The sequence below is a fragment of the Agelaius phoeniceus genome, chromosome 6 (assembly GCF_051311805.1).
Source record: "Agelaius phoeniceus isolate bAgePho1 chromosome 6, bAgePho1.hap1, whole genome shotgun sequence".
Taxonomy (NCBI): domain Eukaryota; kingdom Metazoa; phylum Chordata; class Aves; order Passeriformes; family Icteridae; genus Agelaius; species Agelaius phoeniceus.
The window spans coordinates 8,285,969-8,311,487 of NC_135270.1; the positions used below are offsets into that span (position 1 = coordinate 8,285,969).

At 40.6% G+C, this 25,519-nt stretch overlaps 1 long non-coding RNA gene across 1 annotated transcript; it reads right to left on the reverse strand.

The window, feature by feature from the left end:
• Window positions 1-1,260: 1,260 nt before the first annotated feature.
• Window positions 1,261-17,785, reverse strand: LOC143694209 (uncharacterized). The gene is made up of 3 exons (XR_013182562.1): window positions 17,671-17,785; window positions 11,664-12,320; window positions 1,261-2,395 (listed from the first exon to the last, which is right to left on the reverse strand). It is a non-coding gene; the product is annotated as an uncharacterized LOC143694209 (long non-coding RNA).
• Window positions 17,786-25,519: the final 7,734 nt, after the last annotated feature.

Below are 25,519 nucleotides of genomic sequence, written 5' to 3' on the forward strand. Positions count from 1 at the left end.
TCATCAAGGGCTATTAAATGCAGGAAATTCTTATGCTACAGAGTGCTGAGAGCTGAAAAGGGTATTAAAGAAGCATCACTAAATGCTTGTCTCTTTGAAGACATCCCCTGTCATTATGATGGGAAAAGGTGCAGAGTTAGCTGATTCTGCAGGTTCTTCCCTACTGGTCCAGGACACAGTATTTCTCTTTGCATTTGAAAAATAAGAATCTGTCCGTGATGGTACTTAGAATAGATCACTGGGACAAATGTTTTGAGAGGTTTGGAAGAACTGGCTTCAGCTTCTGTGTCCTGGATAGAGCAGTGCTGTACTAAAAAGGATGCAGAGGAGGATGGCAGGGAGAACTGGAGCTGCCTGCAGACACCTGACTCCCACACTGTCTGTGCTGATCCCAGAGCAGGGACTTCCAGGAGCATCCCTGGTGGTGAGATACCTGGGTTTGTGTCTTGCTCCCTTGTCTCTTTCCTTAGATGTGCTTTCCTTGGCGGGCACCTCAGACTGAACACAGCGACTTCCAGTTTTTCATTCCCTGCAAAATGTCTCCCACCACACCTACATTTAAAAGGGCACAGGATCCAGCCAGCTAATTTGTTCCTAGGCAGTTAAACTACTTCACATGAGCTCCAGACCCTGGAGCAGGTTTAACATACTATTTAAAGAATATGTGAGAAGTGCTGTGTTGGGGGACGGATCTGTGTCTGTCTTAGAGCAATAATCTAATTGGAGGGAGTCCTTTGTGTAATCCTGTTAACATTTTATACTATTCTGGGAAACCCCATGGCCCAAGTACTGTGGAATGTAGTTAGGAAAAATTGTGTTTTCTCAAATATTTCAGATGTGGAATATTTATTTTGTAGCCAGAGAAACTTGTCACCAAGCAACTGACCTTGAGTAAGATCCGCTGCCAACTTGAAAAAAAGGAAAAAAAACCTGCTTACCTCTCCTCAGGCTGCATGTGAGAATTACAATGCAAGGAGGAGAAATTTATTACAAAATATCCATCTGACAGGATTCATCATTAGTGGTCTCAGATCAGTCAGGTCTTTTCACCTGCCCCTGAGTTATCTAATTATTGACAGAAGGCACTAGTGAGGGTATTGGTGCAGGAAAACCAGTGATTTCAAATCCATCCCATTTTGAAGACTGTGTTTTCAAAGCCCTGGGTAATGGGGTTTGATTGTGCATTCTTTGCTGGTCCAAAATCAGACAAGGACACAACTCGGAATTCTGCTGAGATTATTTTATTGACTGACTATATTTGCTTGAGCAGCCTTCCAGAGGCTCGGATATTATTTGTTTTTAGAGTTCAGATTCCCAAGCTGTTTTTTAGAAGAAGCTTACGATGCACACAATGGATGAAGCCCAAAATGGGACATAAATTGCTTTGAAGGAAACCTGGAGCAATGTGGTGGTAAGTGTTCCACACAAGTAAAGCATTCCCTGCTGTGCAGATCTGTGGAATGGGGAGTGTCTGATTGGGGAGTTCTTGGTAACAAAGCTGCCCATTTCACTGGATGTATCTGGAGCAAAAAGTCATTCTGGATTAATTCTGATGTCATGGAGATTCATTCCCTGCCGTGGGAAGGGCTGTGATCAGTGCTTCACCTCTGCTTCTGGACTGAGGCCTTTACCAGCCATACTAATGGGGGAGAATGTTCATTAACTGCTCTTTTGAAAAATAAATGGCCTGTTTTGCCACAATTGGGCACAATGCAAAATGCCACCTGCCTGGATAAAGAAGAAGAGGAGAACATTAATGTTGCTTGAAACAAGAATCAGGCTTGTGGAGAAGTGAGTCACAAAACTCTAAAAAGAGCTGTGAATTTGGAGGGTTTTAGAGCAGTCTGTGATGTTTCAGAACTTCTCACAAGATATCTGAGCACTGTTTCTCAAAGCATGGATCTTCAGGGGTTTCCCAGAGACACCCAGGAAGCCCCTGTTTATCTGTTTATCCAGTGTGTCATGCTTTATCTGCTCTTTGTTGTGTGGACAGTGCACTTCCATGCTTCACTGCCTACTCTGGAGATGCTGCTTGGGTTTTTCTCCTAGGAGAGGTCAGATGTCAAATTCTTTCTGTTTCTGAGCACAATAGGAGCTTGCCTGTGAGGCTGCTGCTCAGCCTCCCAAAGCTTCCTCTCCAACCTTGGCTCTTCTTTCCACGTTGTCCCCCTCCTTCAGAACAGTGCCTGTCAGTTGACCTCATTTAGCAGTCAAGGCCCCACATGGTGGCATCACCTGTTCTGCAGCTTGGTCTTTAACTGCTGGTGGAGATTGTGTGCACACATGGTGGCTTGGTCAGCTTCAGTGGCCACAGATGATTTTAAAATTGCAGTGTTACATCAGGCATTTTTTCATGGCTCGCAGGGATTAATTGGAAAGTTCAAGTGGTGGATAACTTAAAAAAAAAAAAAAGCTATTTAAAATATATTTCCATCACACAAGAGTGATTATTTTTGGACGTGAAGATAAAGATGCTTACCAATTTTCTGGTGTGCTTGGGGGAATTAGTCTCCCCCAAATTCTACTCATGATATTTTTCTCTAGCTAAGAGTATGTGTAACTTCTATGCTGATTAGTTTGAGATTTTTATTAACATAGTTGTATTTTGGGAAAAAATGTGAGGTTTCAGGCTGGATTCTATAAATGTAGACTTAATCAAAATATTGTTTGATCTACCTTAAAACCAGATAAATTTACATTTGGTGGAAAATAGTTAATGATTATTAGTGATGAATATCACTAATAATTCAGTTTCTGTCATCTACATGTTAGAGTAATATTCTTAACAATAAAATAAGCTCTACAGATAATGTATACTGAAATGTATAACCTTTTTGATATAATTATATGTAGAAATGGATATGTTCTGAGCAATCTGTGTCTCTATCAGTGTCTCTAGATCAAGACTGTAAAGACATGTTTGGGAAGTAAAAGAATTTTTTTCTCATTAACGTTTTTTCAGCAGAACTGGAGTCGTGGTTCTTTCCAAGTTCTCCCTCAGCCCATTACCTGGGAATTTTGTCTCCCAGAAATTCCTCACTGGCTAGGATCAATGCTGCTTGTGTTGTGTGTGAAAAGGAGAAACCTTTCCTGGATGTATTTGTTTCCTTGTCTTCAGACCACCCTGATTCAATTTATAGAAGAACTGGAAATCCTGACAGCTCTTACTCAACTCATAGCTCACTCCATTCCGTAGGTGAGCAAAATTACTAAAATATGTGGTCTCCTCAGTTGTCAGTTACTTCTCAATATTTACTTCCACCACTGGAAAGCATAATTTTTTGTTTATTTCTTGGCTTTGTTTTGTTCTGTAGTTGGGGATGTATTTTCCCAGATTTAGTCAGGTGTTGACATGCCTATGGTTTGCACTAAGTATTAGAATTTCAGCTTAGCCATTTAGCACCTTGACCTCAACAGAGTGGATATCAAATTTGGATATCAAGTTTCCACTTGATATCTATTAATTAATGAACCTGCTTTCTCCTTTTGCATAAAATTTAAAGTTAAATGAATGCTAAAGAACACAAAATCAATTTTTTTTTTTTTGATGACATGAGATTTCAGTTTATTTCCTGCAAACATTTTTTTTCTTTAAATCAATAAGAATGGCAGAAATCTTAGTGGCAAAATCTCTTCAGATTTTGCCTGCTTAAAGATGCAGTGTGGAAATACTGCTCTGTCATTTTGTTGGCATCACAGAGTAGTGTGAGGAGGGAGCAGAGGCAATAGGATCTGTTTTTGCTGTCCAGTCACAAACAAGGGTATCACCTGATGAAAGTATGACCCAGTCCAGTGCTTTGCCCAAATCTATGGTCAGAAACATGGTTACACATTTGTTTTATTTTAACAGCTAATTTTGAATAACAGATAGGACAGGTTTTTGTAGATTGGGAGCGACACATTTCCTCTTTTGATCCCAACAGCCACTGCAAACAGTACCAGCTGAAGCTTTCCCAGCTCTAACACAGGCACAGTGTCCGTGGTCCTTTGTGCATTATTTTGTTTGTACTTTGTGCTCTCACTACGTGCAGTGGCTGCACACAAGGTCCTCATTACTCAACCTGGCCGGGGCTCCTGGCTTTGCTCTCAGAGGTTTTGCTCTGGATTTGCACCACAGAAGTCACTCTGGGAGAGAGGCAATCCTCTGCTGCCCCTCTCTTCCTGTGCTCCACAGGCTGCAAAGCCCTGAGTGTGGCCAGAACATCCCAACAATGCCTGAAACCTGTGCCAGCTCGGAGCCCCTGACAGCTGATGGGAAGCAGAGCAGCTCTGAAGATGCTCTGCTTTCCCCTGGGGTGTGACCTGGAGGAGCCAGGCAGTGTGTACCTGCCCTGGCTCCACTCTGGGATATTTTTGCATGGTTTGAATGCTGCTCAGAGCCTGGTTCAGTGGGTGTGTGCTGCCTGTGGCAAGGCTCATGTTTTCTGAGTGCTTTCTGAGTGTTGGATGCACTTTGCCTGTGACTGGGGCTGCAGTGGATATATGTGTAAGCCACAGCTGGTAAACAGAAAAAATAGAAGTGAGTCAATTAGCAGAAATGTCTTTTCATGCTTCTCATGATTTGCAGTTAAATTTTATTTATTTGTAATAAAATGCCTTGATGCACCTGATGCAAAACCAATATAAAATCGTGTCTGCTGAAATGCTGCTTCTGCTTTTTCCAGGATCGGAAACTACTGAAGTATTTTTTATTTTTCACAAAAGATAGTGTTTGAAGGTGGTGCTAGGTCATTGCCAGATACTTTTAGTTACTTTTTTTATCCCATTTTTACTTTTTCTGTCTGTCTTGAAAAAATGGGCTGTGCAGCCTTTGGTCACCTGTGGAATATTCAGAGCAAAGCATAATAATCTGAGACTCCACTTTCCCAAGGTTTCCTGAAGGAGTCTCTGTTTATCATTCAGCCTGCAGTGCCTGTATTGGGTTATGCCAGGAATGTGGAAAGCTATATGGGAAAATCTGTCAGGCTGTGAAAAGGTCTCAGGCTTTGAAATTTTATGGAGCATGCTGGCTAATGCACATTCCATATTTCAGGGTGTCTGGCTCCCCTTGCTCCGGGTAAGGATGTGACGTGGATTACGTGGGGATGTTCTCTTACAGGCTCTGCTGAGCTGACAAACAAGGCCACAGAGCTGGGGAAGCACCAGAGAGGAAATCCCATGAAGGAATAAATTACAGTGAGACCTACTAGTGTTGGTACAGCTAAAGGTCAGTCCCCATTTACAAAACATTATCTCTAATATGGCAAGGAATGCTGGTGTAACTCCTTTTCCACCACAGCCTTCCAGTAAAATCCCAGTTTAGGAGTGGGACCACATTTTTCATATAAACAAATATTTGAGAGACTCATCTACAGCTAGGAACTTTAGCTGCTGTAAATCAAAATCATGCTCATAAGAGGGTTTCCTTTCAGATATTTCAGCAGGACCTAAATTTGCAAATTACCAAGTGCAGTAAATGGGACTTGGATCAAGTGCCTTGGGTTGTGCACGTGTCAAGTACAGTGTATATTTTGTGTGCTTTGTAAAATAAAATTAAAAGAAAATTCTTTACCCTTTGCACACACAGTTTCAACAGTCTAAAACTGTGGATTGTACTGAAGTACTTTTTTCCCTGATTTTTAACTTCAAAATGCCTTGTAAGGTTACCTGTGAACCCTGGTATGATAATTTAAAAATAAGACAAATCAAAATCTTGGGAAATGAAAGGAGCTTCCAAATTAAAAAGCTACAATGAAAAACCTTTAAACACTTTATTATTTTCCCCCTCTCTGCTGAATGTAGTCGCCAAGCAAATCAACCCTCCTGACTACCTCTTAAAAAAGGTGGGATGTTAAGAAAAATCTGTTGGTGTGTGTTTGGCAGATTGAATTTTCTCTGTGCATGGGCTTAGAGAAAGTGAGGCACAAATTCCAGAACTGCAGGAGTTTGGCTACATCACCACATCCAATACTGGTTCTATAAAAAAAGAGTCCAGGTTTAGAGGTGTGACATCCAGTCAAAGCCAGTCCCCCAGGTGATGTATCCAAAGCCGTTTGCGTATTTTATGCATCAAATCAAAGGTGGAAAATCTGGCTTAAAAGGCAGCAGACATCCCATTCACATCCAATCAGTCCTGTAGGTTCAGGGAGAGACTGTGTAAAAAATACTCCTCCATACATGCACCAAAAAAACCCAACCAAACAAACAAAAAAACAAACAGTTGGCTGGATGGAATTCTGCAGCCTGGTTTATGCAAATCAGACTACAATGTTGTAATTTGACTGTAGAATGAATTGATACATTTTTTTGAGTAGCTCTGTCTTTTGTCCAGCAGCTCTCTATTTCAAATAGCAGTATAGCAGTAGTTGTTTAGAAGCTACTGAGGTTTTATTCACCAAAAACAAACAAAAAAAAGTGCTGGTCTGAGCAGCCACTGCTTGCTTGCGAAGACCATCCTTTAGAGGACATGGCCTGGCTTAAACTTGATGAGGGTTATGAATCTCTGATGCACCCAGATGATTGTTGGCCACACCTAAGCTTGTGCATATGGATTCATGGATGCACTAAGGGTGATGGGCTATGGACACCTTCCCCTAACATTTGTGTTGTTTTGTCAGGCTTATGTCCAGACCTTAGTAATATTCAAACTTTTTTGTTTAAAATACAAAGCAAATGCATTGTGAAACTGATCTATTTCCAAATAATTTTGTCACCAGGCAATTAAAATATCATGTGCTATAAACATCTCTAAGATGTTATGGGTGGGAAAGTGGCCAGTTTCACAAGTCACATTGCTTTCAAAAGTACAATGAATGTACAGTTCTCTGAGCAGTCTGGAAAGAAAAGTCATTTTCCAGCTCTTAAAATCCTTTTATAGCTTTTTGCAGTGCTCTGAAGTCAAATTATGATGATTTTAAAGACAGAACTGTTAAGTGCCAATGATTTGTCAGTACTGGCATACTTAAATTCATAACATGGTTGGGCCCATGTTTAATATCTTAATTGTGCATATGAAATTCCTTTAAAGTGAAGCTGGCCAGAAAATGCATGCTTCTTATATTAAAAAAAAAAAAATTCACTTTTTTATATTAGAAAAAAACCCCTTCAAATAGCTTACACCTTTTTATTCCAGTGTTGCTTTTTCTGCTTAAGAAATATGATTGTTTAGACTAGGAATTTAAAGAGGAGTCTGTAAGGGTTGACTCTTCTACCATGATTAGGCACCAAACTATTTTCCTGGACTTTGAAAATTGCATTGCTCATGTCTTGATCAAATTGACTTCAATTTATAAAAAGTGAAAAAGCATCTCTTGAAATTATTTGTTAGCTTTAATATAAAATGCTGTGAACCTGATGGCTTGGAAATATAGCTGGAGTTCTGAATGTGATGTTGTTAACCAAGTTCACTAAGTGAAAGATCATGAGCTAATTAATTGTAATCGTCTTGTGGTCAGGAAGATCATCAGTGCAATGTACTGGGGGGGGGAAAAAAAGTTAGAACACTTCACAGCCTGTAATTGCTATCTGAAAAGAAGAAAAAACAATGCAAGAGCCTCAACAGCCTCAACAGTCCCAAAGTAATACAATTTGCTTTAGTCTATTGTTGGTCTTTAGGAACAAGAATTCCAATGGGAATAACCCAGAGGAGTGCTAACAATTAGAAAAATTTACCTAAACAATTAAGAAGACTGTCCCGAGTAGTGGAGTTACTTGGCACGTCCAGCAGGCTGTGGATGCTGTAGATTGGTGCTCTGCAGACACACACTGGACCATGTGCTCGTGTCCAGTGGGCTCTGAGCAGTCTGTCTCAGCTCAGGGAGGGGGAATTGTTTCTTTCTTCTTCTCTACTGATGTACGAACAGCAGAGCAGACATTGAGGCTGAGTTTGCAATCCTGACTCAACTTCAGACAGAAACTCACCTGACGGGGCTGATTTGGGGCAGTGGATGAAGCAGGAGAGGCAGGGGCACAATGAAAAGATCCAGCATTTGGCATCCCTCCTCCCAGCCCTTGGTCCATACAGGCATGCAGCATAACTGACTTTCAAGGTGAATTTTGAATGTTTTCTCAGTAAAATGTATGTATATAAAATGAAGTATTTTCAGACACAGGAAAGACAGCTCCAAAGCTTTTGAAGAGGAGATGCCTTCTGAAGTGATGCCTTTTTGAAAACAAAGCCTTTGTCTCCTTTATCTTACTTAACCTCTCATTTTACTCTGCTTTGGCAGTGGGGAAGGACCCTCACAAATGAGGATCTGCTGTTTAATTTAATTTAATGCTGCTGCTCCTGGTACTACGTTGCACTTCAGGAATGATGTCAGGAGAAGCAGATAAAACTGAGAATCATGTAGATATGGATGCATGCTGGAGGATGTTAATTTATCCTGGTCTGCAGCATTTTTGGAAAATTCTCTCTCAGATCTTTGTTGGAAATTGTATGTGAAAAAAAAACCAAAGCAGTTATTTCTTCTTTTCTGATTCTTAGTAATGTGGTATATGAACATGACCAAAGCAATGAGCATGCGATTTCAGTGCAAGTGCTGAGGGAGTAATAGATGGGAATTAGCAAAAGAATAGGAGGAATGAATGGGGATATGCACTGAGAGTTTATTCTCTTTGAAAGATGATCTCTTCCTGAGTTACTGAATAGCTAATGGCTCATACAAATGGTTGCAGACAGGATAGATTGCCTCAAGATTGATGGCTGACTGTTGTTGGTCTATGTTTTTAATCCAGGCTTCTGCTGGAATGCAAAGTTCCTAGCTCAAGATCAATTATCCTAGGACATCAAGAAGAAAAAGACAGTCACAGTATTTGTCTGCTTCTCAAACTACCCAAGATGTGAAGCTGGTTTTGCTTGCAGTGACATGCCTGGTAATGCAATGTAATACTTTCTTATTACAACCCTATGCTTGCAGTTAAAGGTTAAAAAAAAAGAGTTTCTGAAACACAGCACCTTCCTTGCACGTTTTGATGCTTTTGGTGATGGTGTTGTCTACAAAGGTAAATCCTGGGGACCTGGGAGGTCACAGCAACAAAGTTGAATGTGCCTGAGTTACTTGGGGTGGGCAGCACGTCAGTAGCTGTGTTCTTCATCTGAATTCATTCATCACACTGCAGAAATGCCAGGGTTCAGCAGGGAACACAGGAATCATACAGCAAGCAGAGATGGGCCTGAGTAGCTGTGAAGGAGGCACTTCCACAGAGTTTGTCTGAAACATGTGCCTGGTCTTCACTGGCATTAATAAAACTGGCTGGGGCAGGGAATGGAGCTGGGTAAGAAGTCCAAACCTTCCAGTGTGGCTCCGAAGCACAAGCCAGAGAATGACCATGAAGCTGTTCTCTCAAGTGTAAGTGGTTCCTTACAACAACACCTCTTAAATTTGCTTTGATTTTCCATTAACTAAATACCAACGTGGAGGTACAAGCATAAGGAAGGCTGGAAAAAGATAGAACTATAACATTTTATGGGGAATTTTAAAAAATGGCAACTCCAAAAGAATGCATGCTATTATTTCTATCTGCTTTTAGGTTCTGATAACTCCTCTAATATACAGAGCATGAAAATTAGATAAATGCTTTGTGCACAATTGTATGCATCAAATTTTGAAAATGTTTGTTCATTTTTCTTCTGTGAGGAAGAAGACATTTCTACTCAGATCAAGTGAGACACAGAAGGGAGTTGATGCTGATAATGTTGTTTAAGATGATGAAATCAGCAATAGATACAAATCAGATTAAATTTCCAGACAAAATAGGGAAAAATTAATTTAATAACTTCCTGCCAATGGTGAAAGTCAAAAAATAATTGAATCAGAGAAGAGAACTAGGTTAATTGAGGACATAAATTCTTAACTACCAGGCTTTTAATTGAAATACATGACAATGGTGGTTATTAATTTTAAATGAAAGCTTACATCCAAGTATCAAGAGCTGTGACTTCCTGTACTTTCTTAGACAACCAGCTGTGTTCAGAATTCTGTACAAGTGGGGAACTGAGTTTTTAAAGATGAAAGTGAAAGGATTTTAAAAATTTATGTTACTTATTTGTGGCTACTGAAGAATTCTCTAATGCAGCTCATAGTGTTGATGCTTTTTCTGTTTTTCTACTTCCCATTATGCCCAAATAAGCCACCATAATAATTTTCTATGCAACATGTGGCCATTGGACTTGGAGGTGATGTGCAAAATTTTGGAAGTTATCCCTGCTCTCTTCTTGGAAATAAAACCCACTTCCTCTGCTCTGTCTGCCCCACAGAGGTTCCTTGACTCGTAAGTTTGGCCTATGAGACAGGACATCCTGTGTGATTTCAGAAAGTCCATATGGTTCTCCAGAGCTTTTCCCAAGGTGAGCATTAGAGAACATCAAATGCTGCTCAACAGAGAGAGGAAATCTTGTGTAATGCTTTTGTTCTGCTAACATCTATGTAAAGAGCTGCCTGGGAGTTTTGGAATGGAATCTGTCATCGCTGTAATCCTGTTCTGGAAAATTGTGATGGAGACAACACAGGCAGTGATGTCATTGGCTGTCTGAGACAGCCACTGCCCACAGCAAACTCATCTCCTCCCCAAACTTCCCTTTGTCTCTGACTTTTGAATGCCCAATTAGCAAAGCTTATTGGTGGGGCTTTTTTTTTTTTTCTCTTTCACAGCTGTGTTAAAATTCAAAACACAGATATGTGAGAAAAAGGCTAATACAGAGGAGGGTCTGTTCAACGTTCTCTGCAGACTTCAGAGGAATTTTTGTGCACTCTGCCTTCAGTGTCATATTGCGGAAATTCTTCTTCGGTTCATACAATGCAATAAACAAGCCTCCTGTGTTTTAGCTTTTGATTTTAATACTTCTACTCACAGTCTATGGCAAGTGGTAGAACTACAAGAAAGAAGCAATTTGCTTTGTAAGGATTCTGGCCTGCCCCTTGTTGTCTCAGACACCCATTTATTAAGGACCTGTTGCCATGTAGGGCAGTGGTAGTTGTGTGACATCATGCAGAAATACTATTTATACACTGTGTGCTAGCAATTGTGTTGGACAATCATTATTATCATTCCATGCCTTTGTAAAGGAAGTGGGAAGAGAGCCTGTGTTGTAACCTTGTTTTAGTGGTGGATTGCCCTTTTTCCCAGGTAAGTTACCTGTTTGTAACGTAGTGTTACAGGCTGTGCTTTATGAATTGTACATTTCTATTTGAACATCTTTAGATATGCACTGAGTTATTTTTTTACAGATTATAACTTTAAATTTACAAGGTTGCCTTGTGTTTACAGAAGATAATCTCATAATGGCTTGATTTTGATTATGGCTGTGAGTGCTCAGCATCATTGAGGCTTAGCCCGGGGAGATTTGGATTAAATGTATAAAGAATACACCTTCTCCCCATAATAATTCCTGCCTGCATGTTGTACAAGTAAAGAACCTATAAAATGTTGGGAGTTGCTAAAGCTGTACATAAAATCAGGCAGCTGTAGGTGTTTCTCAGTTCTCACATCAGTGAGTGTTCCCTGGCTCCATCACAGCTCCATGCCAGCATGAGAGCTGTACCTCTCCATCCACATTGCTCCCACTTGTCACCCTGCTTTCCATAAGCATGAGAGCTGGATGGGAATGGAGAAGGGATGTGCTTAAGCTGTGTCCTTGACCTGGGCAACAGGAGGCCTCCCATGCATCCCTCCAAGATACTTACTTGGCTGATGAGTTGGATTTTTTGCCTTTTGGACTTCATTTTCTGAGTGTCACCGAGAGGTATCACTTGATTTTTTTTTTCCAACTTGATTCTTCTGTTGCTGGCAGTATGTGTCTTTGATTAGACCATTAAGTTGACAGTAGAGGTGTGAGGGGGAGAAGCAAGAGTGAAGTGTGACCCATTTGTTTAAAGGGCCTGCCTTTTTCCCACTGAAACAAATACTAATAAATGGTCAAACTCTGTTCAGTGGCTGAAATGATGTGGCTCCTGTACACAATGAATAGTTTAACTGTGTTCAGAACCCACATATAGTGGGTCTACTGTTTTGTTTTGTTTTAGAGAAAAAGTAACTGGATGGATTGTTTGGATCCACCAGAAGGAGAGGGACAAATATTATCCTCGTTACTGCCAGCACCACCACCTGCAGGGGTTATTGGCAGAATCTGAGATACAGACATGAGGACTTGGTATCACTGTTACTGCCCAGTGAGTCTGATCAAGTACAGGAAGTTTATCTGTTCCTGAGAGATGTGTAGGTCAGTCCCAGAGCCTTTTTGCTGGAGACTAGGAAAGCTTGGCTTGTTCAGGCAGCATCCCACATTGTGAATTTGAAAGTCAGCTTGGCTTTGGAATGAAGGTGCTGGAAACTTTGCAGACCTGTGGATGAAAAAAGCTGCATCAGTGTTTCCTGTGAGACAAATCTTGGTTATGTACTCAGACCAGAAAATACCATATCACATGCTGGCACTCTGTAAGTGATGGAGTTTTTCCTGTGCACAGTTTTTCTGTTCATGGTAAACTGTTGAAGCAAGTTCCACAGAAGCAACTGGAGCTGAAAATTAAGGTGAATCTCATAGCAAGGATTTATCAAAAGCAGGACTGGCTGTGTTTTTAAATGGAATGTGCAGAGAGCAACAGGCAGCCATGTGGTCTGTTGGAAACAATTTACAAGATTTCAAGTCTTTAACTTTTTAACCTTTCATAATTCCTAAAATCTTTTATGGTTTCACTAATTATTTGCTAAAAGTGTCTGTGGGTAACAAATAGTTTTCTTAAAGAGCTTTAACTCTGCTTCCACGTGGACAGTGTGTTTTCCTGCTTGGATTTTGATGCTCTTGGGTAATACTTCGTGATGGGGGGGAAGGGGAGTGGAGCTCCCAACTGGGAATCTTCAACACAAAAACTGTTAAGGGGTGATAAATCATTGGAGGCCCAGCATGTGATTCAAAGCTGTGGCCACCAGCAGTGACCCATGGGGCTGGAGATATCCGTGACAGGGAGCAGGGGGGGAGGTGTTTGGCATTCCTGATCAGAGGCCTAACCAGGGCACCGGGGTTTGTTTATGTTTCTGTTCCACTGACTCCTGTGAAATGCCCTCTGTCTGTGCAGGGAACACACATCGAGTCAGGGAAAGTATCCTTGGTATTTCTTCAAATGTCAAGGCATGGATACTTGAAGGTAAAGTGTGAGGAGAATTATCTGGGATTGCAGAGTGGAAACCAAACACTTGATTCAGGGCTCTGTGATTCAACAGTGAGCCTCACATAGTTATTGCAATTTTAGGTAAGCTTTGCACAGATGCACAGAATATTGTAAATATAACTCCTTTCCTCTAAGCTAAGTCCATCCTAGAAAAATAATTTTTGTTGGGCCAGACATGGGGACATCCAGTCTCAGGTTCTACTTTGTTCTTGGTTTAACAGCAGATTTTATTAAATAAGAGTTTAAAAAAATGTGAGGAAACCCAATTATGATTTGACCTGATTTGGTACACTTTTGGAGCAATAATGGTATGTTTTGTTGCTGTGCACCAGACAGTGGAGATATGGGAATATGGTTCTAGGGACATTGTTAGTAGTGAGCATGGATGGTGTTAAGGGTTGTAATCTCTGATCTTAAAGGTCTTTTCAAACCTTAATGATTCTGTGATTCAGTGAAATAATTTCTATGTGATATTTTATATATCAGCTGTTTCCCAACAAAAATATTTTAATCAGCAAGTGCAGAGAATTGTTGCAGTTGCAAAGTGCTGGCAAGACAGAGCAGCAATGAATGAAAGGATGGGTTTGGAAGGCAGTGAGGGATGAGTAGGAGCTCCAAGGCCTTATGTGGTGAGGGTCCCTGAGTTATGTCAGTAGGGAACACTCTTGGTTTGATAAGTGGAAAAGGTCACAAGAAAGGACTTGAACAGAGGGAAAGTCACAACAATGTAGCAGATGAGGTGTCTTTGGAGACAAAAGAGACTTACATTCGTAAAAGGGCAACAAAAACATCTTTTTGAGTGCCATGCTGTTTTGATAGACTCTATAACTGTTCAGAGACATCCTTTTTCCCCTGTAAATTTATCCTACAATGTGGGGAAGATGCTTCAAAGTATTTTAGGGATTCCTTTATGGACATGTTGTTGGATATGTTTGACAGCAGGAACCCCAGACTGCTCCAGAGAAAAAGGCAAGAAACCTCATGTCAAGTAGATGTGAAAATACAAGAGGCTCCTTCCCATCCCCTGTACGCAGAGCTTGGCTTAAGGCCTGACTCGGGAGATTTTATTTTCCTTCCTGTGCTCCTTTTATTAGCTTGGACTGGATGTTTTCAGCTGCCATGTAATACTGAACAACCAAAAGATACCTCACTGTAAACTTCTCGACTTTTCACCAGCACCAGGAATGTCTTAAAAGTTTCACTCTGCTACAGAAAAACAGGTGATTATTGTATAATTGATGCTGCTCAATTGGTGCTGTGTGGGATAAATGGGGTTGATGCAGGCCCACCTTGTAAAGAGAGAACATGACACAAGGAAGTTGGTAATAATTTGATGTAAAAGGACCCTTAGCAAGTTTGGAAACATTATGGTTGCCAGATGTGCTCTTCCAGATGTCAGGATTTCCTATTAAACACTTCTTCCGGTCAGAAGGAGCGGTGCCTATGGTAGAGTGTTAGAGCCTTTGAGACATGAGGGTTACCTGACTCCGAAGATTAATTCTGTAACTTCTGAAGCAAATTATGCCTGTTATTAGAAAATATTGTGATTAACTCCCAGCAGAACCCTTGGCTGTTCAGGAACAGTCTGTGCACAGAGATGGAATTGTCCTGCCAGGATGCTGCTCAGTCAGTGACTTCCAACATTCCTGCTGCATTTGAGTAACCTTATAATATGATATAACCCCAGATGATTTCATACACTGCTGCTGCTTCAATTCCTTCTCCTTGGACTTCCCTACAACTGCAGCCAGATGTTTGTGAGCCAGTTATCACCTGCTGCAGAAGGGAGTTTGCTGATGTGGTGGAACTGAACTGAGTTTTTCTCACGACCTTGTAGCTCCTCCAGATCCCAAGCACAGAATTACTTTCTAAACTTGCATTTCTGATTGAGTTACCTCAAGCCATGGAGCTTTTTAAGTCAGTGCTTCTCTCCATTAGTCTGCCTTGCCCTATCTGAATCCCTGGAGTAATCTTTGCCTTAGTTATTCATACTCATTCTCCTGTGAAGGCCTCAGGTCCCCAAATCCTTCATGGTAGGGAAGATATGACAGGCTCTGTCCCTAATTTAGATTTGGGGACCTGTTTGACCTGTCTCAGGCTTCCATCAACCTGAGTTGAATCCCTGTTCCAGGATCAGCTATGTGCCCTGGGATGCAATGACAACACACAGGGCACAGCCAGGTCTAAGATCTAGGAGTGACTGTAGAAAGGCCTTGAGAGACATAAGAATCACATACAACTCTTGTGAGTCTCAGCTCAGTGCTTTATCTGCATAACACATGAAATATTTGTTAAAAGTCTGCTTGGTTATTAAATGCTTTACTTAGTAACTAATGTATATTAATTTTTAGCTTATATTCCAGTACATTGCATTTTTCTCTAGTTATTTTCAACTTAAAATGATAGAGAAATAAGACTGGAAGGATCAAGAGATAGTCACACAAATAACCCAGTACTTCTATGAGCATCAGCCATCCTAATCCAGTCCTAAAAGGTGCTTTTTCTCCTGAGACTAATTGCTGTGCGGACCATGTCCCTTGACAGAGCCACACGTTGCTACATGCATGTGCTCTGTGAGCACAGGCTCTCATTAATTAATTTCAAAATCAGCCCTCCTGACAACTTGTGTGTGTTCTAGTAAGGCTTGAGCAATGTGGAGAAGTGTTTATGTGTTGGATGAAATATTGTTATGAAAGATATTTATTATAAGCTCTCAGCAGCAATCCAAATTGGATATTTTGCATTTTGGCCTGGGCTACTGCAGGAAGCCCACAGTGCTATCTCTTTTTAGATAGTTATCTGTGGCCACTTCACAATTATTTGGCTTGATTATTTATGGAGAAACTTCTCAAAATGCATCTATTTAAAAGCCAGTCTGCACTTATGGTAAATGGTCCTCTGGCTTTCTGTGCTCCCTGCAGCAAAGTGACTCAGCCTGATTATGGGTAAAAAGGCAATGGTGTCGTGAAAATCAGTTTTTTGCAGACCCAGAGGGTCAGAGCAGCAGCCTGGAAGTGCATTGGGGTCACCATGGAGAGAGGAGAGACCTTTAACAATTACATTTAATTTGACTTGCTATCAAACAGAAGTGGATGACAAAGCAGGAAATGGTATCTTTAGGCACGACATGAAATAGTATTGCTGTCAACTTGAATAAGAAAATCTGACTTTATTAAAGCAACTACATATTTAAATAGCCTGTAGGGTCAAACAGCCTTTCCTACAGCCTTCTGATAGCTGGCCTGATAACAGCATAAACACTATAAATATCCTAAATCAATAATCCTGTATCGCTGCTGAAAACAGGCGTGTTCACATATCACAGCAGATGGGAAGAAAGCACATAATATTTGTCTTGCCTTTCAAATTGATTTCCCATTTTTAGTAAGCCAGAGTATGTCCATATGTTAATCAGATTGCTAAGAGAGATAGCTCAGGGCAGCAGACTTTTACTTGACCTGCTTGCAGAAGGGGGGCGAGGAAGGGAGGAGGAAGTCCTCCATGACCCTAAAAATATCTGTGGCAGGAGCTTCTGCAAATGTGATGCAAAGCCTGTGCTTCCCTGACTTCCCTGGAAATGCCCTCCTGTCCTTCCTCAGGCAGATCAGCTTCACAGGGCTCAGTGAGCAGCACAATCAGACCTGTTCCATGAGGGTTTCCTAACCCTCATTTGCTTTCCTCTTGGAGAATGTTTGCCATGATGAAAATTCCAGCATCCTGATGTCAGGCAGAAAGATCCAAGGTCCCTGGGAAGTGCAGAGGCTTCAGTCCCTCTCCTCTGCCTTCCCTTGCCCCTCTGCAGTGCCATGTGTTTCCCTGCTCCTCCACACTTGCACTGACACAGGGCTATTTCAGCCGTGATGTGCCCTTCCACAGAGCACAAAGGCTGTCCATAATGGCTTCCAAATGCACTCTCAGGTCCTATTATTTTTTTTTTTTCCCTTCAGACAGGAGATTTTAATTAAATTTAACGACAAATAGTTCAGAGATCATTTGTGTGCACATAAACTCCAATGATGTTTATGGGGCAACGTGCAACTGCCTGAGAGGAAATGATGGCACCCTTGGTGTTCTGAGCATATTTTCTGTGGAAGGCATTTAGAATCCTTCTACAGGCTTCAGTTTTATCCTGTTTATACAATGTATAAAATTGAGAACATAATTTCAATGGACCCTTGGTCAACAGCCCTGGCCTGCCAGAAGCTCATATGGCAGCTGCAGTCCTGCAGAAGGTGTTTCTGTGTGTTCATGCCAGTGTGGCACACTGATGTTTTCCCAAATATGAAAATCAACCAAACCTAGGTAACATATTGCACTTCAAATGTACAATAAATGCCACAACTAATTGGTAACAGCCTAGTTTTGTATCATTTAATGTTTTATGCTTGGCTGATGTGAGTTAATACAAGGTGGTACTGGCATCCACATTGAGTCCCAGTTACCTCCTTCAGGCTTTTGGGATGCAGGTGGATACAACAGGTGAAACCCTAAGCTTTGAATTAAGAAACTGCTTTCAAAAGCCTACCTTCTGTCTGATTTTTAGCCGCTTCCTGGTCTAAACCTTTGTTCCTCTTCTTTTGATGAAGACCTGTGCTTCCTGCCTTGTAGATTTGAAAAATGCACCAAAGGCTAGGATGTGGTTAGATCCCATGGAGACACCTGAAAGAAAAGTGAGTGTGCTGAGGATTAGTTTGTTTAATCCTGATTTAGGTTGTTTGCTGTTGGGAGCATAAAGGGGAAGGAATGAGATGAAAATGAAGCTGTTCACTTCTTTCCTATGTTCAATGTGCATTGGCCATCCTTGGGAAGCATCTAGGAAGTCCAAATGCAGGGCAGGACCAGAGCTGATCATTCCTTATATTTCTGAACTTGAAAGGCAAATACAGAGGACCACCCATTCCTGCAGTTGCTTTTATTGTTAGAAAAGACAAGTAATTTTTTTAGAGAGGAAGGATGATTTTATGGAGCTGGAAGCCAGATGATCTCACTTCTAATCCTGGTGTTGACACAGGTTTTCCTGTGTGACCTTGGAAGAATCTCTTGCTACATTCCAGTTTCCAATCAGTAAAATGCAAAGCCATTCTTTGTTACCTCTAAGGAGCACTCTGCAGTTAATACATAGTTGCCAGACAGATTTTGACACATCTATAGGTGCTCAGAGATGATATTTTTATATCCAGTCTTTTTTTTTTTTTTTGTGGTGTTCTTATAAAAGCATTTAAACAAATTAGGTCTTAACTCCTGTGGCACTTTGGGATCTCTCTGTCTTCCATCCACATGTAGCTTAGTCCCTTTCAAAATTCTGTCGTGGACTAATGTGCTGGCATAATAGAAGATCTCTAGAAATAAATTCAGCTGTTAAAGTGTATTTTAGCAATTCCATTAAAGAGACATCAGCAGATGTAATCAAGTCAAACTGTTAAAATATTTTAAAGTCACTTTGCTATAATATGGAATCAACTGACCCTCTTGGTTGAGAACCAAGATGCATCTCCTTGCTTGTGCTACCCACTCCCCACATTGCTGCTGCTGCTGCTACTCAGGAAAAGTTCACACATTTTCTTCCCTCACAATTTCTGCCATCATCTGTCATTTTTTATATGCCATCATGTCATCAATGATGTGTTGTCTAACACATCCTCTGCCATTTCTTCATACCCAAAAACACCCTCAGCACAGTTTCTGTGTGTTGCTCTTTCTTCTGACTAGGGTTCACAGGAACCAAGGAATCTGTGCTGCTCCCAGTGTTTGTGCTCCCTACATCCTGCAGCTCCTGCCAGTTCAGCTGATCCATGGCAATCATGGATCATAAATGAGACAGATATTCTGCCTCACTGCTGCTTTAAGCAGGGTAATGATGGTGTTCTCTGAGTACCTGGGGTGTGCCATTTGCAAGGAGAATTTTTTGATACCTGCCTTTTTATTTTGCAAGGTGTGGGAAGTGTTTGCAGTGGATCTGAAGGGGCTCTCAGCACTGAACCCTATATTGGTGACTCTTTTGTGTTGACTTAATGGGCAGCGCCTCAACAAAGATCAGAATATTTTGTAGAAGCCACTAAAAACAGTCTAAGGGAGAAGTTGGAGACAAAGTGGCCTGTCTGAGGTTATGGAGCAGTTCAGCACCCACATCAGGAGTAGGCTGCAGTCTCCTGAGGGATAACTGAGATCTTTATTCTTTAGCCACCAATTTATATCAGCTTCCAAATATCCCAAGATTTTATCCAGATCTTTACTGTGTGTATAGCTGAGCCATAGAGAACTTTTCCTTTTTTTTTCCTTTTCCAAATAAACACCATTTAAAATTCATCATTAGCATTTTTTTGTTTTTGTTTCTTTCATTTACTTGGAATCTTCTTAGCTGCACATCTGATTCTTCTTAGAGACAGGTACTGTAATTTCCATGCTTTTATTTAATCAATTAATTAGTGTGTGTGGGTGGTTTTGAAAGCAAATAAAAAGTAATCCAGTTAGACTTTATTTAAATCCATCCACTAGGAACAATTATCTCAAGTGCTATAACTTCTGACATTCATCAATCTAAAAAGAATACAAAGATGTGTCTAAAAATATGACCATTGAACTCAAGTGGTGCTTCAAGGGCATAATAATAGACTCATTCTATTGCAATAAATAATATTATGTAGTTTAAATGTGACTAGCAGGTCTTGGTTATGGCCATTAATATTAGTCTTTAATAAGGAGGGTCTAATAAAGGCACTCTACAAAGGTTACCAAATATTGCAGAGAGTTGCTTTGCTGTTTGCATCAGCAACTATTTTAGGTAGAGGGAGAAAACCGTGAAGTGTTGGCTGTTAATCTTGGATAAATGTAATAGATTCAATTATGTAATGTGACAATGACTTTGTTCTGCTTTGCCTTGGGTTAGTTAGAATTTAAGCTTTTCCCCTTTAGGTTTATTCAGATTGTTAAGTGGCTGCTGAGAAGCTGGAACCTTGTCAAACAAACTTGGCTTTAAATTTTAAATTATTTTTAATCAATATGTGAAGAGGCCAAGCTCTGCCATATGTTACTCACCATCCATTAGTTGGTAGCTGGTCATTAAACTCTCACTAAGGTTTCCTAACTGTGACTATTGTGGAGATTTTTTTCTCTCTTTCTCTCTCTCTCTGTAGAGTATGGGCAAAGGGGAGCAATCGTGGCAGATTGCCTTGAGGACAATAAAAACTCTCATGTAGTATGGTTGTTTGTTCAGACACAAACAATAGAGACATTTTGCTATTACCATTTGCCAGCTATCAAGGGGTTTTGAGCCCCCTCCCCCTTGGTGCCTACAACTCAAAACAGATGCAAAATCTTTCTTTTCAGTCCCCTTGAAATGACCTGTGGTGGTGCAGTGTCATTTAGAGGAGAAATTATTGGAGTGAGAGTGGCTGGTAACAATAGGGGCCTTGTGCCAGGCACATGACAGAACAGTGAGGGGGCTGTTGGTGACTTTATTGGGGAGGGGAGCAGCGATCTGGCAGGTGCTGCCATTGTTGAAGGTCCCTGCTCCTAGACAGCGGTGCAGATGAGTTCATGGCACTTTGTTCCAGCTCTTTGCTCGGGTTCAGTGGAGTGACACTGGTCAAGTAGCCGATCCAGCTTTTTTGATCTCCTGGGCATGGTCCCTTCTGTAACACAACCCTTTATTGCTGAGATATGTCAACATGCTTCTGGGCCATATGGCTTCAAGCTAGAGTAACTTTTATGCTCTCTGAAAGGGACATAATAACTTAATGTTTGCTCTGCTGCTGCAGCCCTGGTCCTCAGTGCTGACCCTGGCATTGATGCCATCCAGAAAAACCAATTCCAGTGTGTTGATACAAAATAGATCCCTGGGTTTGATGCTGAATTTGACAACCACAGAGGCTGTTGGTCACCAGCTGAAAGCACTGGCTATATTTAGAAATGTGGTCTCTGAGTGTTTTCCTTTTGATCCACAGAACCGGGATTCTGGTGGTGGGATTGCAGCAAACTGGGGTGAAGAAGTTTAAATTTCCCTGCACTCACAAGAATAATGTGAATGATGTTAAGTAGGAGAGGTTAAACACACTGAAGTAAATGGTGTTAAGTAGGAGGGGTTAAACACATTGAAGTAAATGTATTAATGCATTAATTTTACCCATGCTGTCCCCTTGCTCAAAGCACCAGGCCACACCATAATGGCTACATCTGCTTCTGTTGTACATATTGTTTAGTTCTAGTTTTTTTGGCTCAGAGAATAGAAACTGGTCTTTCTGTGGGGAAACAAAGAATTTGTTTTTGTAAATTGCCATTTCTTTTTCCTGAATAAATAATGAAAAACCTGGCAGATTGAACAGATCAGCCATATGGAAACTGGCAAATTTTAGTCTGCTAAGGATAATTAAACATGGATGTTATGTGGTCTAATGAGATATATGTTTGTGGTACAGGAGAGGACCAAATGAGGAGATAGTGCTCAGAAAGGGAAATTACATCTTTAGGTTTTGAATTGCTGTCAGAGAAAAGATCTGAAGTTGTTTTGAAAGTGGTTAAGAGATTTGGGATAGGCAGGTCTCATCAAAACAGTGATTGTGCATCCAAAACTGGAAGACAATTTATAAAATTCCAAATAAGGGATAGTTGGTTTCTTAATGAACACCCCAGAGCAGTGCTGATACATTAAGAGATTGAGCAAAGACTTAATATGTGGAGGAGCTCTGACCATGTGAAACCATTTGCATTGTGGATAAATGTTAATGTTCTTATTAGGCAAGTTTGCCTACCACTTGATTGTCAGTGTATAGCATAAAATAAAAGATAAATAAGTTTGCAAGTCAAGGTCTTGAAAATCTGACAGTGAAATGGACCTGTAGATGTCTTTTTTAAAAAACCAGCATATATAAATTACTGTAATTGCAAAGTGATCTATTGTGATCAGATAGAAAACCAAACTCTAAAAATAACCACTAAAGATAATTTTGCAGGAAAAGAAAATTATGTAACTCTTGTTAGGAATGATGCTCAATCAAATGTGGCAGCTCTTTTGAGACATGCCTCCTCATAAAACACCATGGTGAAAAGCCTTCCAAATTCCAAGCCTTCCAATTTATTTTGTGGGAATCCTATAAATGTACCACATTTTATCATATATTTTAAATGCCTGCCTACAGGGTTTTTTTAAAAGCTGATGAAGTCTTCAGTTTTGATGAACAGGTAGCACAAAAAGGTGGTAGTTACTAGAGTAAAACCTGGAGTATGGGCAAGGAATGCGTTAGGAAAAGGCCATGGGGTTTATAGGAATGTTCAATATCAATGTAATGGGAAAGGGCTCAAGGATGCAACCAACCCTGCCAAACACTCCATAAACAAACATGAGCTTCTCACCTCTGCCCCAGAAATAACAAGCAGAAAACCAAACTGAAAACAAATCTAAGGGGGGGGGGGCAAGGAGGGTGTGGCAAAATGTGAATTGCTGAAGAATATCCCTAAACCTCCCAAACTGCACTACTTGGAGTTCTTGGGTGAGGGAAAAGTCCTTGATCTGCATGTGCTACTTGCTCTCATTCTGACCTTTTGATGGAGTAAAATTCTGCTTTCTCATCTGTGTTGTAAGTGGCAGAAGGAGAGGGATCACTGCCCAGGTGTGGGGAGGTTTCCATCCAGTTTAAGAGTGCACTCTGATCCTATGGATGGCAGAGCCAAAAATAGAAAGGGAAACGAGGGCACACTGAGCCCAAAACTCCTCACATTCAATTAAGGTTTTGTGGCCAGCCTTAAGTCTGACTTTTAAGGCTTTCTGAATTGTGATGATTTGATCTTGCCATCCTTTTCACATCTCTGTGTTTAGCCATTTCTATAAGCTGATTTCTATCTCTGGATCCTTAAATGTTCTCAGGGCTGTCTGTAAGCTTTCTAATAAATAACATGTAAAATAATAAGTGATAGACTGAGCTTCATAATGCTGTTACCAGCAAGAATTTGGAAACAGGTCTTAGGGGATTTTTTTTCCCACAAGAGGGTTGAGTATCTCAGAGGGAACGATGGCAGATTAAGGCCCATCTCACCAGGCTGAGTGCACAGGAATCATCCTCAGGGCTTGTGAAGCTGAGAGTATTTTGACAGTACTCAATAACCACCCCTCATTTTAAGCTGTGAAGTAGTAATGAGGCTGAATGATGACAGAGTTTACTTTAAGAGCTTCCAATTTAAGCTTTTTTTTGTCAATTACATTCTGAGAGTTTTCCTTGAAACAGAGATTTATATTCATGAGATGGGCTTAGCAGTGATTTCCTCTTTGTCTTTAAGTAGACTTGGTTACTGTGGGCAAGTAGTGTAGGAATGTATAAGGAATACAGCATTTGTGCACCTATGAAATTACTTCTCTCCATTTTTATGTAATATAAAGTCTTGCAATGGTTATGGAGTTTTGTTTTGGTGTTGGCTTTTTTTTTATGGGTTTTTTTTTGTTTGGAGTTTTTTTTTCCTTTAGGATTTATTGAAAAGATAACCTCACTTAAATGACATTTGGTGTAATACTGTATTTGAACACACATTTGGTGTGATGCTGTATTTGAACCCTTGTCTTTGATACAGCAGAAGCTACAATTAGCTCACCCTATTAAGTGTAAACAGTAACTCCCAGCTATAAAATCTAGCTGTTATATAAATAATATCGTTTTTTTAGTATCTTTGCAGAGTTCTTGCTTTTCTTTCTTGGAAGAAACAAAGATGTTCTTCCAATGCCTGTGTGCATAATTAACTCAAGAGGAGACACTCATGTAAAAATAAGTTACTTAAGTTATTTATTCCTAGGTATATTAGCCTAATTCTTTTGCCTCATCTACATCTCTGGGACTGAAGCCAGAAATTATACATGTGGTAGTACCTATTTTTTTCAAATTTATGTTTGTAAATACTTGTTTTGGTAGGCCACAGTTCATTCAGGACACTAAAGCTTATCTCAATGGAGCAAACAAAATGAGAGATTACCTGAAAACCTTAAACCTCTCTCTTAAAAATACCTAACCTGGAAATGGCTGTCCTAGAAGTTATCTTTTAGGAACATGGCATAAGAAGTCTGAAAATTATCCCAGTATAACTTTATCTCCAGGATAAGAAAATGTGATCAAACCCAAGCATGTTAGCAGGATGGTGCAAGGCACTGGGGACATACTCAAAAAGTACTTTGTACAGCAAGAACCATCAGGCTTTTCATCTGATGGGCAGAAATCTGTATTGAAGAGGATAAAATTATAGGGGTTTTTTGCAATCCAGCTTGCTTTCTTAAGCATACACCCTCCAAAATGGAAAATATGAGATGGCAAGCACCAGCAGATTTTTTTGTGTTAAAAAAAGCAGAACTGTGCTCGATCATGTCTGACAAAGGTGCTGATGTGTCACTGGGTGGGTAGGGTAGGTACCTGTTGGGAGCCATGGGTGGGAACAGCCCCCAGAGATCTGTTTTCACACAAGGGCCATCACTGGTATCTCACTGGAGAGACAATCAGGCGTCTCACTTGCAACATGTTTGTTCAAAAAGGAGAGTCAGAAATACAGAGTGGTCATGGAAACAATGCATACAACATGGGAAATAAACACTGAGGAAGGTTATCAAAGCTTGTTGCTAATAGAGCTGAAAGTGTTCCACAAATTTCTTTGGGTTTTTTTTTACGAATTCAGCGCAGGTTCTCTGTCTTCTGTTGACAATGGTGAGGATTTCAGTGGTTGCCCTGCCTGTGAAATCAAATGCTCGTAGGGGATTTTCCCCAGGAAGTTGCATCTTGTTTTGCTGAGGAATAAAACCGTGCAAATGAATCTGAGGGGACAAAAAGAAATCAGGGTACAGCCAAAGCAGCAGGAAAAGCATTCATGAGTCAATTAAAACCACTGTTGGGATGTAAGGAAGATATTTAAAATGGTTTGATTTATTAAAAAAAAATCCTAAGGAATTACAACTAATCAACTATTTTTAAAGACTGTTTTTGTAGCTGAAGGGGAAGAACAGTAGCTCTTTGATTATGGCAGGCTAGCACTCCTGGGAATACCCTCTCCCTCTTCTGCTGGGTACAGAGTATGTCTGAAGAGATGATAACAGCAAGGAGCGTATCATAGCTTTATGATCACTCATCAGCTTTGGGGAGCCTGTGAAATGAAAGGCCCCCAGACCAGCCAGGGTTGAAAGGTTGAGGCTATAACCAGACTTTTTGTTCCTGAGACGGCCAGAGCCCTTAGTGAACAACAGACAACTGTGAATAGATGATGGGCATCTTTGCTTTGCTGCTGCTCCCTGGTTTAAGGATACTCTTGTCCTCCTTCTGCCCCTTCTATATTTGACAAGTTTGCTTTCAGCAGATATGACAGGCACTGGTGGGGGTCACTGGCCCAATTCCACATTTCCACACTTGGCTTAC